The sequence below is a fragment of the Brienomyrus brachyistius genome, chromosome 16 (assembly GCF_023856365.1).
Source record: "Brienomyrus brachyistius isolate T26 chromosome 16, BBRACH_0.4, whole genome shotgun sequence".
Lineage (NCBI taxonomy): Eukaryota > Metazoa > Chordata > Actinopteri > Osteoglossiformes > Mormyridae > Brienomyrus > Brienomyrus brachyistius.
In genome coordinates, this window is record NC_064548.1 from 28,255,440 (window position 1) to 28,273,858 (window position 18,419).

Sequence of the window (18,419 nt, forward strand, 5' to 3'; positions counted from 1 at the left end):
GTGCTATTATCGTTTTTAATGTTACTGTCTGCTAATTTCAGAGGTGGAAATTTCAGGTCCAGAAAGCATAAATCCAGACCATTATTTTGTTTCAACCTGAAATTTCTACCTCTGGCTAATTTCTACTAACTAACTATGCTAGAGTACTTTTTTATGTAGGAGATTGGAAATTTCTGAGTTATCAGGAATGCATCAATACAACGTGACGTGCAATACTACTAATAATGAATAATATATAGAATATATGCTTTTTCCTTCGGATCATCCAAGCAAATCAATGCAGAACACCAGTATATCTGTCCATTTCTACCAATCAGATTGTGGGGATGCCATCAACTCAGTTTGATCACAGGTTCAGCCTTGATAGTAAGCAAGGCCATGTTAGCTTATGTATGGGTCCGTTCCTATGTCAGCATGTCAGGATCCGACCCGTGCATAAGCTATGTCAGCATGTCGGGAACCGACCCGTGCATAAGCTATGTCAGCATGTCGGGATCCGACCCGTGCATAAGCTATGTCAGCATGTCGGGAACCGACCCGTGCATAAGCTATGTCAGCATGTCGGGAACCGACCCGTGCATAAGCTATGTCAGCATGTCGGGATCCGACCCGTGCATAAGCTATGTCAGCATGTCGGGAACGGACCCGTGCAAAAGCTATGTCAGCATGTCGGGAACGGACCCGTGCATAAGCTATGTCAGCATGTCGGGAACGGACCCGTGCATAAGCTATGTCAGCATGTCGGGAACGGACCCGTGCATAAGCTATGTCAGCATGTCGGGAACGGACCCGTGCATAAGCTATGTCAGCATGTCGGGAACGGACCCGTGCATAAGCTATGTCAGCATGTCGGGATCGGACCCGTGCATAAGCTATGTCAGCATGTCGGGAACGGACCCGTGCATAAGCTATGTCAGCATGTCAGCTTATGTATGGGTCGGTTCCTATGTCAGCATGTCAGAACGGACCCATACATAAGCTATGTCAGCACGCAGCAGCATGGTTACAGCCTGGGTACAACTTGTATACTTACTTCACAACAAAAAACCGCAAGTTACAGCTCGGTTCTTGGTGGCAGCGGAAAGGCTCCATTTGTAGGAACAGTTTGAAGGCCCTTTTCTGATCCTGCATGACTGTGCTCCAGTGCACAAAGCAAGGTCCATAAAGTCATGGTTGGGTTACTGTAATGTAGAGAAACTTTATTGGCCCACACAGAGCAAAGACCTCAACCCCATCAAACAGCTTTGGGATTAACTACAATTGAGATTGTGTGTGTATCAGACCTTCACGTCCAACATCAGTGCCTGACCTCACAAATACTCTTCTGGATTAATGAGGGGAAAAAATTCCCAGAGACACATTCCAAAATCTGGTGTAAAGCTTTACCAGAAAAGTGACAGCTGTTGTAGTTGCAGAGGGGACAAATCCATAATGAAGCCTGTGGATTCACAATAGGATGTCAAATGTTTCTGTAGGTGTAATGGCCAGGTGTCCCAATACTTTTGTCCATATAATGTATAAATATTTAGACACATGTTCAGTATTTTGTCAAATACAATGTTACAATACATAATTGTTACGATCCTCAGTCTAGGGTTGAGGACCGACAGATAGGTAAAGGGAAAGGAGAGGGGAAAACGAGACAATCAAGGGATCGGGAAAAGGGAACACGGAAAACAAAGGGATCTTTTTTGTATTTTTTTATATTTATTCCCAGACACTTTACAAACTCTAGGTGCAACAAACTTCGGGAGTGACACGGCCAAAACAAACAAAACAGCACTAATGAACACGTCCCAAACTAATCTAATTCTAAACGAAATGGAAACGGGAAAACGAAATGACAGAAACTAAATCTGACTCCCTCACCAAAACAACAGTAAACCATCCGTACGCATAAACAAAAGGCAGTCACTCCTTACGCACACGACAGACACGAGCATACGGGAAACACAAAAGCCGAAACAGTATCCAAAGGGGCGAGCAAAAGAATAGTCAAGAGGAAGGCGGGAGATCATAGAAGCCAGAAAAGCGAACAAACCAAAGCGAAAGTACCAAAAGGGCAAAGCGAACATCAGAAACCAAACAATCAGAACCGTCATACACAAGACAACCAAACAACAATCCAACAATGAGCAGAGCTGTCACTGATCTCCCGCCATGGCCTTTTCAGTTCTAGATCCGGAAGCAGCGTCAAACACCGGGGGCGTGGCCAGGTCCGGGAGGTGGAGTCGAAGGGAGCAACATGCGAATGACGGCGATCAGGATCTTCAGAGCAACCGCTCCCCTGAACCTTACGGCACGTAACATAATAAAGATATAAAAACATATAACACCTTGAAATGTTTGTATTTGTTACTTTGATACAAAATAATACAAACTTATTGTATAACTGATACATTAAACAGCTGGAAAGATTTTGTATGTACTCATCAATGCAAACATTTTTCTGTTCTGCATAATTAATAGTTTGAGAGGTTTCCTGTTAATGAGATTAAAGAAGATGATGTATAACTGTCTATCAAAACAAAAAAGTGAATAAATGGAAATTCGAGCTGCTTAGCTTAAATTAATATTGCAAGCCTATTGTAGCAAAGGAATTGTGTTTTTGACCTGTCGGTGATTAAGGCTGAATAAGTGCTCAGAATATAACATCTGAATAGCATGTCCTACACTGACCACTGCGCCTCCGCTCATCCAGGATTCAGAAGAGCAACATGCTGAACATTAGCATGTCACAGTGTAGAGTAAATTAAGCTTTTGTGTGAGATTCGAGACTCTGGGCAGTTTGTTTTAGATAGGGTATTGCAGTCCGGAAGCAGCAGTCGAAAGTGAAATATTATGAAAAATATTTAGCCGAAAGTTCTTTGAGGTAAATAAGCCCTTTGATAAAATGCAGTACATTTTCATACTCATGGATCAGTAGTAGATGAAAGAGCACATTTATGGATATCTTATACGTTTGTTCCGGCCCCGCTGCCTAAGATCCATCCTTTAAAATTTAAATAAGCCTAATAATCTCTGATGGATAAATTCTTATCTCAGCATCCATTTTTCGGCTGTAATAGTCTTCACTTCCACTCTGTTTATTAATACTGCAGAATGTGAAGATAATGTCACCTTCTTACTAAAAAGCGCGTTATACTAGCCGCAGAGTTTGAACTTTAAACTGGTAGACTGGGAAATCAATTGAGCCATATTTTAACTGATGTAATTTGAGATTATTTACCTATGTAATGTAATTTGAAGTCATGTAACTATATAACGAATGACACATTTCAGGCATTTTATAACCGAGTAATTACGGACAAATAGACCTGAGCTTAAACAATGAATTGGATAATAACAAGAGGAAGATTTTTTTTATTATTATAATTTTTTTTTAAGAATTTAACATTTTTTTTAGTAAGTGTCTGTCTGCCAAATTAAGGAGTTATTCCTTACCAACTGTTTAATAATTGACCCACCTGTCACATTGGGAAATTTAGAAACAGTTGAGACAATGCAGCTTTGCCCTGTAAGGAATCTGAGCGGCACGAATCGAAGGAGATGGAAATTGTCGTTTGCATCCGAGGATGGAGAGCGGAGCGCTGAAAGGTGGTGCAGACGCCGGCTGTCAGAGCAGCGTCTGCGCCGCGGCGAAGGCGGCGCTCTGGAGGGGTCGGCGCTGTCCCCCCCCTCCCGCCCGGTCTCACAGGAGAGCGCTGTCAACAAATTATACCAAGGAGAGGGGAAGAGACAGTGCATGAAGGAGGGGACAAGGGGGCGAGGCAGCTCGCTGCTCAAAATCCAGACAAAGCTGAGGATCACCCAAAGGTTCTCTTAGGGGCTTATTGGGGCAAGAAACCTCGTAATTATAATTAGCTAAAATCTATGATGATTATAATGGTATTACCCGTATTGTGGTATATTATGCATGCTGCATTAATTATTTACGATGATCTGAATTATCCTTTCTAGTTAAAACATCGTTGAAGTAATTAGAATTTTAATAATTATTAATCCGTCACGAGAAAAGAATGAAAACAGATCTTATCATGAATTTTGCTCCGTCTTTCAAAAGCTTACTAATTTCATCAGTAGGATTAAATATAATCATTCGGTAGTACACTTGCTCAACATACATTTTCCGTCAGCATGTATGGCCATTCCATAGTAGACATTTATATAATACCCGCCCTCAGCCTGACCAGGATAAACCTTGGAAGATGAATGGATGGCCGCTCATGTAATAAATATGGCGGTTCCTCACTACACATACACATGGTATCAATTTTTCATCACTAGAAGTAGGTTTCATTTTATTCCATTATTCACTCTGCACAACACCTTAAAAATGTGTGAAAGCCACTGAGGTCCGCCTTACATCGCAATAAGCTGCAGGACACGCTGACGGAGAGTGGAAGCGGCAATAAATATTAAAATGGGCTTAAATGTTGTTAATGCAATTATGAATGTGTGCCCACTGTAGTTATTACGTTAAACATTTAATTTTTGCTGAAATGTAGACCTCGACATCGTGTTGTCAGCTATGTTGAGTCTCCATTCAACACCCAGGCAAAAAAGTTTCAGAAATATGTGTACATACCGTCTAGATATTTTTTCACTCTAGAACTTGTACATATCTAACCTTTAACTTATCTTTTGTAATCTAAGAATTTTACACAAGTGCTATAAGAAATTTGGCTACACTTTACTTGAGGGACATAATGTAGTAGTACATGCTTACTGGATGCATTAACTAATCAGTAACTAAGTGTTAGTTACGAAATGATCCCATTCTTGTTCATCATTAAAAATAATCACCAATTCATTCCATTCAGGCACTGAATTAGTTAAGTTAACTGATTATTTAATAATTTTAACACTTGGGGGGGGGGGTGAACATACTTTTGAAATAATTTACTACTCAAGAACAAATCATGAATATATAGGTTTCCCCATGAAATGCATGAACTTGTGATTGATTAATGAGAAACGAACATGGGATCAGTACTCAATTTAATGCATTACTAGTTTGTTAACTAGTAACTAAGTAAGCATGTACTGCTTCATTATTCATGTTCCCTCAAGTAAAGTGTTGCCCAAATTCGCACGAAATGGGCTATGGATATGGTTTAACACTGAGCTGGAGAGTCCTGGGGCATTAGTTTTAGTGGCATGCATCAGGGAAAACTAATATTTACACCCAGCTTTTACAATTTTCAGCACCAAAGCTTCTAGCTTGTTTTTTTAAGGGCCAACGATTACATCATTTGTCTGTTGCCCATAATGCACTGTACAGCTGCAGGAGCTGCTCCCGGCAAATCAATGTCGCACGATCAATGTCACAGACACAAGTGAGGTGAGGAACGGTATCGACCGGCCACACTTACCTGCATGCTCAGGTACAGGATACACTTTTTTAATCCTGAAGATACTTTTATATCCTTCCTGGCCTCCCCAATTAGACTTGCCTTTTTTTTTTTTTTAATGAAAATGCATTTTAAGCCTTTGTGTGCTTAATGATGCTCTCCGTGCAGTGGAATGTTGTTACAAAGCTGGTAAAGATATTTTTAGGTAAATATTACATCCACAGATCCATCCATCCATCCATCTACCCATTTCCTAGCTATTTATCCTAGTCTGAGTTGTGAGGTAAATATCGCCTTCCTTATATGAAATTCTTAAAACACAATGCAAACAATCACTCTGCTTGTCTGTAAATTCACTGCAGCGGGACTCTTTCCTTTGCTGGCCTTTCCTTGGCTGGCTGCACTTCTGCGTCTTCAGATCATCTGCATCAAAGCCGTGGCTGGAAGCCTCTCTGTTCTGATCCTCTGTCATCACTGGGAGCTGATGTCAGCATGCCTCCGTCTGTCAGGGCTAAATCAAGGGAGACCTGTTCCCTCAGACTTCATCACTCCTCCACATCCACTTGTTCTCTTTGCTTCTTTGCAACACCCTCTCTCTTCTTCCTCTCCTCTTTCTTGTCTTCCTCTCCTCTTTCACCGGATTCACTTGCAGCTTCTCAGACCTGATTGTTTTCCAGAAACTGAACTCCTTTTTGAAGCTTACTAGCAAATCTAGAAGCTGCACATGTTTAAATCAATGATTTGTTTAAATTCAGAAATATTCGCTACCACCAGTGTAACTGAATGTCTCATACACTGCAAAGGCTGTAGCAGCTCATTCGGGACCTTCTGTCCATCAGCTCCCCACTCTGGCAGGGTTTGGCGTTTTCCCATGAAAAGCCATACCGGGAACTGGAAACTGGGTTTCTGCTTGTCTACCATAACAGAAAATTCCCTGTGCTGACAGACGAGGGCCAGCCATGGCAAACCATGGAAGCTTCCTGTCGCTTGGTGAATTTCAGGCCTATGCTGAACAAGCAAGTGCTTAAAAAAAAAATTCATTTATGTACAGATACTTTTTTCCGGTAAATCAAAGGAACTTATAAACACGCATGCGGAGAGCAGGCTTATCTTCCTCCCCGTGCTTTGCAGACCTCCAGGCCCTGGCGGCACATGCCTGTACCCTGTCTGATAAGCAGCTGTGTTCTACAGGCACGGGTTAAGAAGTGCTACACCTCTGACAAGGCTGCGGAGGCTCCCCGGCTACGCCCAGGGGCACCAAGCTCGCTAGCACATGAGGATGTGGGTGCAGGGGAGACAGATGGGGACTGCAGGGCGGCATGGGCCTTAGAGAGTAGGTGGAGGACACATGTTAACAGCACTGAGGTCTGCCATACAGTAAGCCTGCAGTCAGGTGTCCAGATGCCGTGTCCTACTTGGCCAAGAAGGAGGCTGGATCCAACATATGGCTGGGTTAAGGGTCAGACACATAAAATGTTGCAGAGCTCAGACAATGGTTAACAACTCCTGAATAAGATCTGAACACACATAGCAACACAGTGGCAAATAAATGTCAGCAGTAAAGGGGGGGGGGGGGTGACACAGGAAATGTGGCCGCTGGCCCCTCCCCTTCCCTTCCAGTTCATTGGTGTCTTTGTGCAGCAGAAAATGGGGGCTTTGTGTGCGACGCCTTACAATCTGCGCTCCACTCACTGCCAGCTTTCTAATGACTTAACAATAATGATTTAATGGAGGCAGCTTTTTCCTGGGTCGCATGACAATGGATCTCCTTTGATGGAGCCGCCCAGCTTTTGTATCCGAGTGCTCTGGACCCCACACCTGCCTGCTGAGCTCCTCTGTTGGGGTTGGGACCCCACCCAGGCGGAAAAGATGTGTGCGCTCAACTCGAAGTTCTATCCTGCAAGCAATTTGTAGTGGTGGGAGCTGGTGTCCTGTCTGCCGAGCGCAGCACTGCCCGGCGGTCATTGTCCTCCTGCTGAGAGACGAGGTCCAGTGTAACTCCGACTTGTCCATGGCTCAGTCCTACCTTTGTGTACCGAGTAACAATGACAGCAGGCCTCCCCACTGAGGGCAGGCAAACGGCTCCATCCCTGACTACAGTGCTGTCAAGCTGCTCATCTGAAAACATTCAAGCAAGACACTCAACTCAAACAGGCAGAGAAGTGTGTGAAGTTTGCTAGTACCAGTGCTTGAAGAGGGAAAAACAGGGGCCTCTACTCTCCTTGATATTCAGTACTGATTAGAGAGTAAAACAAAGAAGTACCACTATTGTGTACCAGTGAATCCTGGCCCACTTCAAGCACTGGTTAGTAGACAGTAAGTACAGTGTACCTGAGTACTCATAACTGGACAGAGGTGGTAAAATCCCGTCCACTCACATTTTATAATTCTATACCTGTTTCTTTGCCATATTTGCGTGAACACTTGAGTATTTAATCTCAACATCAATTTGCCAGAAATACCATTTTAAAAACATCTTTGCACCACAAATTACTCAATACCCACCCCCCCCCCCCCCCCCCAATTCCCCATCCCAAAGGTTTCTGCAGAAATTTCAGCTATTTTCTACTCATTTTATGTCAGTCATTGGGGTGTTTGCTTCTCACACTGCAGCAGAGCCGCTGTTGGTGACAACCGCAAGACAGTCAAAAGATTCAAGCTTGTTTGTTTTTCAGATATTAGGAAAATATAACAGGAGCTGTGGTTTCTACACCACGAGATGCTAAAATGTAAATATGAAATGAAAGCTCACTGCTATTACACCACAAGGCTACAAGACGGTATCATTTCTTCATGTTCATTGATATTTTTTGACAGTCTGGGTTAAGTTATGCAACCTGACATAACTTTCTGATAATCAAATGACTATAATGGCTACAATTTCTGCTGCTAAGCTAAAATATTGTTAAATGTTCTTCAGAAAGAGCATAATTGTATTTATTGCAGATTTATGTGTTAATTATTTATGTGTCAATAATTTAAGATACATAGCTGAATAAGAAATATTCATTAACCATAATTAATGTGATGCTTCCTATAACTCTATCCTGGGTGAACAATTACAATTTGGTCAGACGGACAGAAGGACAGAAAGATGGATGGACAGGCAGATGAATGGGTGGATGGACAGAGGGACTGGCGGATGGACGGGTAGATAATTAATTAGACTCTTCCATGTGCAAAGGCTGTACTGTCAGTAGAAGGTGTGAGTTAATAGCTAGAAGCCTTAATCACAGGTGCCGAGAGCTGTGTGTCACCTCAGGGCACATCATCCCCAAACTGATATCGCCTCTTTCTGCTTTTTCAGCTTCCCTATTTATATCTGCACCAGCCGTCCTTACTGGATACCAGACTAAAAGGGAGAGTATTTTTTTCAACCACCATCACTCTTCCAGTGCATTCAAATCTAGATGACAACACAGAGCAGGTGGAGTGGATTCAAAGGTGCATTAATCATCTGTCATCTTGCATATTAACATCTTTGAAGAGATGCTCCATGTTGGGCTTATTTATTCCACGAGAATTGAGAAGGCAGGTCTCCAAGCGTTTCATTTTTAAAGTGCTGACTCTTGAATGGTAAACTTAATGACGCATCCACCTTTCTAAACATTCCTTCTCCGCTAACAAAACTCCTTCAGGGTTCGTTTTTGGGATTCATTCTTCTGTTTTAAAAGTTGGAGCAGAGTAAATTGCATGATAGGCACCTGCGAACTATGCAATTACTTTTTTCACCACTTCAGTCATCACTGCAATCTCTGCATTCATCACTGTAATAGCTGTGTCCATCACTGCAATCACTGTGTTCATCGCTAATTGCTTTGTCCATCACTGCAATCACAAGACTTGCTAAAGTCTCACACTTATAAAAGCCTTTACATTCCACTGCTTTTTATATTTTTTTCATGTAAATTTAACCATTTATAACTAGACTAAATTTCAGTTAAAGATTATTCTAGCTTCAAGCTGCCAACATGGCTTGCAGGCATATGCCATATTTGTTTGTTTAAAAATTTTAAAGGCCATTAATTGCATCCTGGGGCAGCCTTAGTGGGGAGTCTCACTCCCTCGCACCTCTAGGGCTGGGGGCTGGTGTCACGCCTCCTCTGTGTGCGCGCGCACGTGTGTGTGTGTGTGTGTGTGTGCACGTGTGTTTGGAGCTTGCATGCACACTCTATACCTGCATAGGTTTCCTCTTGTAGTCTAAATACATGCAGCTGGGTATTTGGGCGTCTCTAAATCGCCATAATGTTAGCTGCTGGTGGACTGACATCTTGCCCAGGGTGCCCTGCACACTGCCTGGGAGACGCTCCAGGCCCCCCTGTGACCTTCACCAGGATGATTGCTTGGAAGACAGTTGGATTACCTGCATCCTCATTAAAGCAGATTTATTCTGTCCACTTTTTGTGTTTATATTTTCTCAGATGCATGTAATGATATATTACACAGTTATAAACAAATCCCAATGAAACATTAAGAGATGTGCCTGGATTTATAATGAAGGTGAAGAGCAATGCATCACTGCAGGTCTGAGGAGAGGTTGCATCACATGGGCTCTCAGAGTAAATGCAGCAGTACCAGCCCAGCTGACATTAATATGAAACGTGTGCCTGCATTAAGGAGCACATTCTACCACCTTGTCACCATAAAAGCTTTCAGTTTCTCTGCTTTGGTCATCTGGTGTTATTTTTCCAGTTTGGGACAGATGGAAGTCTGATTTTTAAATTTCTATATATACCCTTCTTGTGACACTTTTCAAGCATTTTTTTTCTGGGAGGGAGTACAATTTAGTTTTTCTTTCGTTGACCTTCAGTGCAAAATACAAATCCTCTGACAATGGGCTTTCTGAGAGAGGCAAAAGACACTTTTTAAGGAGAAATAAAACCAGAATGTATTGTTGGATTACATTTTAATCTACTTTCCATTAATTTTAACAACCAAATTCATTCATTTAGTACAGAAAAATCATGAAAAAAATACTAAAGGAAAAATTCCTTTCCAGGGCGTAATTGTCTTGTTGTCCAAAGGGTGCTGCGTGAGGAGAGCAAAGGAGACGCGATGTATGAAGGTCTGAGTGGTGAGTGTGACTGACCCAGGGTCCAATCAAACGGCAGCCCCCTCACCCAGCATAGCTTCAGCATTTTATTTCACCAACCAGTCCTGATGAAAGAGACCCCTCCAGACACACAAGACTTGCATCTTCCTGCACTTTTTATACTAAGACCAATTCACCCTGTGCAGGGGAACTTCAGAGCTCAAACTCTTTCCTTTTCTTGGTTGAAGTGTCACTTGAGAAACACTCCCAGCTCTCCTCTGCCTGTCCTTGATAAATTCCCGACTTTGTCTCCCCCCACCCCCACGCCCCACCCTTTCTCCTCACGTGCCCTGGCTTCAGCTGAGCGAGGGGATGATGAAGCAGCCATTAAGACTCCTGCTTTCCTTCACTGTCTATGCGTGATGACGATGTCTCTGCCCTCCATCATCTCCACAGGGGTCTGAATGTGTCACGTTCTTTCATCCAGTGACCTTAAAACCAGAAAATCACACACAAACACCCCTCTGTGCCCTTAAAGATTCACATTTGAAATTCAGAACATCAATATGTTCTAGAAATTCTGTCCCATTGAGTTTAAGCCAGATGCACAAATGAGTGTGTATCTTGGGGCACAAGATTTTCACTTGTTTCACAAGTTAACCCTCACATTAAACCTGACTCCTACACTTTAAAAGACGAAAGAAATGTAACGGTTTTACTTATTAATGTAAAGAGCACTAGCTATCACTAAAACAAAGCACTCCTTCACATGAGTTGTATCAGGCTGGATCCAACTTCTTGATGCATATGTGTAGCTAGGGTCAGGACTTTTCATTAGTTGTGCTCATTGCAGTCCCATGATGAAACCAGCTGGATGAATAACACCACATCATTGTAGGCCAAGTCTGTCTTAATGGCCGTGTAACACCACATCAGTGTAGGCCAAGTCGGATTTATGGCCGTGTAACACCACATCAGTGTAGGCCAAGTCTGTCTTAATGGCCGTGTAACACCACATCAGTGTAGGCCAAGTCGGTCTTAATGGCCGTGTAACACCACATCAGTGTAGGCCAAGTCAGTTACAAATTAATCTTAATGAGGAAATATATTTGATAGACTGTTACTTTAAATTTTGTAGCTAGCTAAACTAACATAACTATTCATTTTTAAAATGTCAGTAACTGTTAAAAAGAAGTCCAGTCACCTAAACTACGAGTGGTCTCTCTGATGCACTAAGCCTTGATGCCTCATTGACAGGGCCTCTGTGGGTAAGGGTGTGCCTCTGTGTGCCTAAGATCGGACAGCTTCCACTTCACATTGCATGGCTGACACAGTGATGTTACTGTTGAGCCCTTGACAAGCCCCCTCACCCTAATCGCTGCAGACAGTCCCTGACCTTGACATCTCAATCCTACATCACTTTGTGTAACAGTGTCTGTGGAATAACTTAATTTATTAATGGAAGACCTAAGGAACTTTAAACCAGCTTTGTGAAGCGCAAAACCTTTTTTGTTCAAATATTGAATTCTTACACATTTACATAATGTTCAAAAATTTTAAAAATGTAAAATGCTTTCATAACAGAGAGGCTTTTATATTCGATTTTAAGTATTTTCCAACAGCAAGACATGCTGATTACTCTGACAAACACCCACTCAGACATGGGTCTGCAAATATCAAAGAGAATGCAGCTCACTCCCTCCAGAAAGGTGCCTACTATTAAAATGTAAATATTGCTGCCATGTGGTGGTGTATCAATCAGGGCATCATACTTAAAGAACAGATTATGCTTCCATGAATAAAATTTGGGGGGGCTCATTCAGGGCCCATTTTTAAATGCCCCCTTTTCACAACCCTCTTTCAAGATTCCAACAAACTTAAAATGGAATCAGCAGTTGTTGGTTGTTGCAATGCCACAGGCAGGGGATGTATCCTACTGCCTGGTCAGTGATGTTTTTACGTGGAAGGAGGCTGCCAAACGGGGCTGTTTATCACGTTCCTGTTCTCCAGGACATGAAACCTCCCTTCCAAAATGTCACATTCCAGATGCTGTCTGTCTTTTGTGCAACACTTGACAAGAACAGCCGCAAAGTCCTTTGTGTCGAACAAAACTGCAAATGATTATGCTTTTATGGCTGCAGTCTTGGGTCATTAAATAATTTAGTTTCATCCTGCATTTTAAGGGTTGAAACACATTTCCATTTACTCAATGAACTAAATAAAATGCCTATTACCTCAGCCTGGCTGCATATTCCATTTGATGCATTTGTCTCTAACACCAGGTATCAGTTAGATAAAGCTCTTGACTTGTGCAGATGTTACACAGACATTGTGGAAGGAAAATCAGCATGTTACTCATTCCTGGCCAGCATCTGTCTTTCTAGAAATGTTGTTTTTACTTGACAGCTGAGTAATACCAAAAATATCTGGCTATAAGGCAAAACACAATGTTGGAGAACAGTGTTAGTCAGGTGGTGGAATCCTTCATTCACCAGAGTCACTGATTGTATAAAACAGCCCTTCAGAGATTGTTGTCCTTTCTGTGATATCTAACAGCTCTCATGTTCTGGTGCTGAAACAATTGTCTTGTATATCTCTCCAATTTTGTTAAACCCCAAACCAAAGCAGAGTTCCTGGTACGTCCTTCCATCTCTGCACTGTGTGGATTGATTTATCGCCTCAGCAAGAGAGTCATACAGTCATATTTACAGTCTCTTATTCGAATGAATGAAATCAGAATCAGAATCAGAATGGACTTTATTGCCAAATGTTGAGCAGGTTTACAACATCAGGAAATTGCTGTGGTGTTCAGTGCGATATTATGCAATACTCAAACAGAGGGAGACAGTCAGTTAGATAAATAAATAAACTCAAGTGCAATATTATGGGCAGTACTTAAATAAACAGAGTAAAAAAGTTCCTTTGCTGAGCAGATTGATGTATTTACAAGAGTGCAGGTGAAGTGGAACCGGAGCGACGAACACTCCGTCACATTGTGCATTTAAACATTAACCACTGACGCCAATTCTCTGTAGATGGAATTATGGGTGTAATTTAAAAAAACCTTGACTGCCTGACAGTAACATTAGAGAACTCAGAAATATTGTGATTCATCTGAAGGGCGGCCATTATGCCAGAGTGCAAGCGATGCTCCTCAGTAGGGTGACCACCTAATCCTTCTCAGGCAGGACACTGAGCTACGATGGGGTTTCTAAACTACCACTTCAATCAAAGGGACCTGGATTTCACTTAAGCACCAAGTTTTTGCCGCGTGCTGATTGGTCAGTCTGCTGTAATCATGCATGAGCCACTGAAGTTAATGTCAAACAGCTGGATGATTCTCTCAATCAAGGAAACAAACCAGTCTAAGCACAAGAACTGAAGCATTTGGCTGTTAGTGTAACTCGACGTAGCTGAAAGCGCATTTCCTGTCATGTATGGGGTGACCCCCCGCCCCCCCCTGTCTGAACGGTTTGACCTGCCCACCATGACATGTGCTCTGCTGTTTTTTTCACCTGTCACACTTACAGCAGTAACTATGACTGTGATTAATCACATTCTGCTGTTTGCTAAAGATTCTTTGTACTGCACCCAGACTACTGATTGACATGTGGGGGTGTCAACTGGAAAACCATCTCAAACTGCTGCAACTGACTTACTATTGCAAACATATTGAGTCATTATGAAAGTTCAAACCTTTATGTTACTTTTTAATGGACATTATCCATGTTGCCCTTTAAGCAGGTAAAGGCAGTAGAGTAAAAAGGAAAGAGGTATATGTAGATATCATTCACTTTTCCGCACTGACCCAGCAATTTTTGAGCAGTAACAAACAACGCTTGGGAAAGGTGGAACAGATCAGACAGGTGAACACCCAGCAATGAGAGGCACCGCAATCCTGCCGCTGAAAATCCCCAGTCATTCCCGGGCACCTATCTGCTATTTTGGAGAAAATCGAGTAATTAAATAGCTTTTGAATGCCAGCAATGCACACTCATTAAAATGACTATATACTTGTTGTTCTACTGCTACATTCTTAACTCAGATCTCCCATTTGAATACTCAAATTCTTATTATAGTTATGAATGCTGATTTATTAGACAATACAGATATGTATATATAGCACATATCAGCAGCCAGGCATAAACTGAGTGTTAAAAGCCCATTTAATTTACTGCGAAATCAGAAACATTTAGATAATAAAGAATCTTATTGACCAAGTGGTTTATATTAAAGCCCAAAATACCCTGAACATAAATGCTCTCAATCTGATGGAACCAGTTGATCAATATTCACTTGCTTGTCCTTATTCCGGGTAGCGATCAGCTAATTACTACCATAAGCAGTACAGCGATGAATGCAACGAGACATGAACATTCCGAACTAATTGGCATTCAGAAGAAGCAGGAGTTAAGGTTAAAACAAAAGACTTACAAACAGCACAGTCACCTAGTAGCAGATATCTGTGCCAAACTGGCTTTTTGCCCAAAGGAAAAGTCCGTGGCCTGGTTGTAAAGGTGGTGGAGAACCTGCTTTGAGTCATTCATGACTCATTCTTGGCTTTTTGGGTACACATGGTGTCTGGTTGCATGAATATATCTGATTATTCTTAATAAAGACTGGAATCTTTACTATTTTGAACACAAGTTAGTCCCAAGTGACAGAGGTAATGTGCTATATATGATAATCTGCTGTTTGTTGAAACAGACAACGATTGAAACAATGAATCCTTCGAGGCAACATGAGAGGCACCAATTTCTGAACATTCATGTCCCACTACTTATGTCTCATTTCATCACAGAATAAAGACCTTTTGTTTTTTGTCATTTCTTTTTTCTTTGTCTGTCATCATTTCTTTCTTATCCAGAGGCACATCAGCGAGAGTCTTGATCACTGAAACATTACTGTGATCCAAAAAAACAGCATGACAGCTGAATAATGAAGTAGTTTGTTGTCTCCAGGCAGCAGATTAAGAAATATCAGTGATATTTTATGAAAATCAGAGTTTTTAGCGATGAGCATCAGGTCATCTGTGTCATATTCCCAGTCATTTACATGTACATTCACAGTACTTCCACTTTCTCTCACCCAGTAAAATGCAGGCAGAGGCCGACGCCCTACCCTGACGCCCTTCACCGACGCCCTACGCCCTTCACCGACGCCCTACCCTTCGCCCTACCCTGACGCCCTTCGACCTTCGCCGACACCCTTCACCGACGCCCTACCCTGACGCCCTTCTCCCTTCACCGACGCCCTTCGCCCTACCCTGACGCCCTTCGACCTTCGCCGACACCCTTCACCGACGCCCTACCCTGACGCCCTTCTCCCTTCACCGACGCCCTTCGCCCTACCCTGACGCCCTTCACCGACGCCCTACGCCCTTCACCGACGCCCTACCCTGACGCCCTTCTCCCTTCACCGACGCCCTTCGCCCTACCCTGACGCCCTTCGACCTTCACCGACACCCTTCACAGACGCCCTACGCTGCCCCCAGTGTTGCACTTCATATGACCTGATTTCTTTTGTGTTTTCCCCTGCGCTCATAAGACGACCATCTTTTTGGACTCATTCCATCTCACGCAGCTCTTCTCCTGTCACCGAACAAAGTCCCTACTCCCTCCTACCGTTCAACCATATAACATGGTTCTATTTTCAATCCTGCAATGAAGCCATAAGTCTCAAGTTGCATGGTTGTAAAAACAATGCAAACGCATTGCATTTACAGGCTCATACTTCATCTTTCCTGCCATCTATAGGCAGCAAGCAAATTGGCATTTTTTGCCTACAGGTTGATTGCTTCACATTCCAGGAGCCCCCTGCACAAGAGAACCTTCAGCAAGGCTCCATAGTTGTCTTCTTCAAAACCCTATAGCTACTGTATATAACTGTATGCTTTTCATAGAATTATCAAGGAAATGACTACATATCATCTATACTTTATTCTTTAGCAAAGGAGTGTTTAAAAAGGTATGGCTATATCACTGATTATCAAATACCTACAAATCCACATTCAAGTATAACAGAAACAAGGATCGGGGGTTTCTTGTTATTTTGTCATTTTGGTTACACCAGTAGAATGAAATGAAGTAATAGCCCCTGTTAACATAAACATAAATATACATTTGTATGGAGACTTAAAAAAATATGTAAATATCAATACAAATAAATGCAAATGTAAACCTGACAGATATGGTATTTACTTATAAATATTGTTTTTCTTTTTGTTTTTAGGATTTCTAGAAGGGAGGAGTCAGCATATTGCACATGGATGGTAGATATATACCATCATTTTTAACGCCTTATTTTTAATATAGCACTCATTCTCAAAGTGCAAGAACGTGAACAACAAGTACAAAGCAATGGACGGAGTACATTTCAGGACACAAACTGCTAAACAAAGGAAAGCGCATCATGCAAAGCGCTTGACGGTAAAAATCTGCCAACCCTCATGCAGCAGTGTCATATGCCTGGATACTGGCACTAACGTGAAACACATTAATCTCTCTAATATAGTACTGAAGTACATTACATAGAATTAACATCTTGGTAATCAATATTTTGCCTCCCTGGCAACCCAAGTCAGTTTATTACGGATTTCTCATGAAGATACAAACATAGGTGATTCATTATTTCAAAGCAACATGACAACTTCATGCCCGTTTGCTGTTATTAGCTGTAATAAATGGAATTTCAATAATTATTCTTTTTTTTGTCCAGACTCTCGTGGTCTCTCCAAAACACGGCAGATACCACGAGAATTAGACAAAAGTCAGTGTTACTGAAGACGCTGCTGATGGATGGAGGAGCGAGATGAGGCTCCTGAGTCTGGGTGAAATGTGGTGATATGCTGGGGCGTGAGTGCAGCGCGGACGGCAGCCAGGCGAACACAAAGGTAAACGAACTGGAAGCCAGGAGGGTGGCTTTCAGAGAACATCCAGCAAGCCCAGCAAGCTCCCCCTTTTTTGCTATGTTACAGATTTATTCATGAGTGTTTAACCTTTTTGTTTTAATTGGGTTTTATTAGATTTTTTTAGGTCTTCCCGGACTGTTGCCTGCCAGGGAGCGTTACATCTGCGACTAGCTAATGATTAGTCGGTTCAGTCTTCAACTGAAATAAATCATTTTTATTCTGTACAACCTCTAAATTTGAAAAACGATTCTGTCTTCTAACTTTTATATCATTCCGGAACCATTGGAACCCCAGGTCCAGTATAGCATGACCATGGGGTTTGGGTTGGGATAACTAACACTAATTATTTCAAAGTAAAGTAATGAATTGTTTAAGTTTTCGACGACAGTTCAAATTAACTGCGGGTGAAGCCTGTAACATGTCGTCTGAGACTTTCGGTAATTACGAAACATCGCAGTTTAGTGGAGTTAAATCCACCGGAATAATCTAGTCACACCGCCATTTTATATCTGTTCTGTTACACAAATAAAAACATAACTCCACTGTCCACACGTATTGCAGATATTTATAATTAGCATAAGTCTTGTTTCATGTGAATTTCAGAACTCTCCGTTAGCCTGGTTTACAGTAGACGGTGATTAGTAAGGCATGGCCAGCCCTGGCTTGGGTATCTCTATAACAGGTTTAGATTCGGAAAAGGTAGCCGAAAAACTGACCAGAGTTCACATTTCAAAGTAGGTCTGCTAATTATACTGGCAAGTAATTAGCGGATAGTGTAACTACACGCGAGTTCAGCTTGCAGTGGTAACTGGAGCTGCGCCAGATACTGAAGGAAGCGGAATTTTTAATCTAAACACCACATTAGATTAAGGATCGACGGCTTAAGATCCCCTTTTGGCCGCTCCGTCTCTTGGTAACAAAGGGACAAATCGCCTCGTTATCATACCAAAAGCACTAAGCCTTCTCGAAAGGACGTCTCATATAGAGGCAACAGCATGGCGATCATGAGAACAAATGTAGCCCCAGTGGCTGAAAAAAAAATGCAAATACGCTGCACATAAAATGCACAACTCGTGTGCAGAAGGCAAGACTGACATAGCGGTCGTGTGAGAGAATGGGTGAA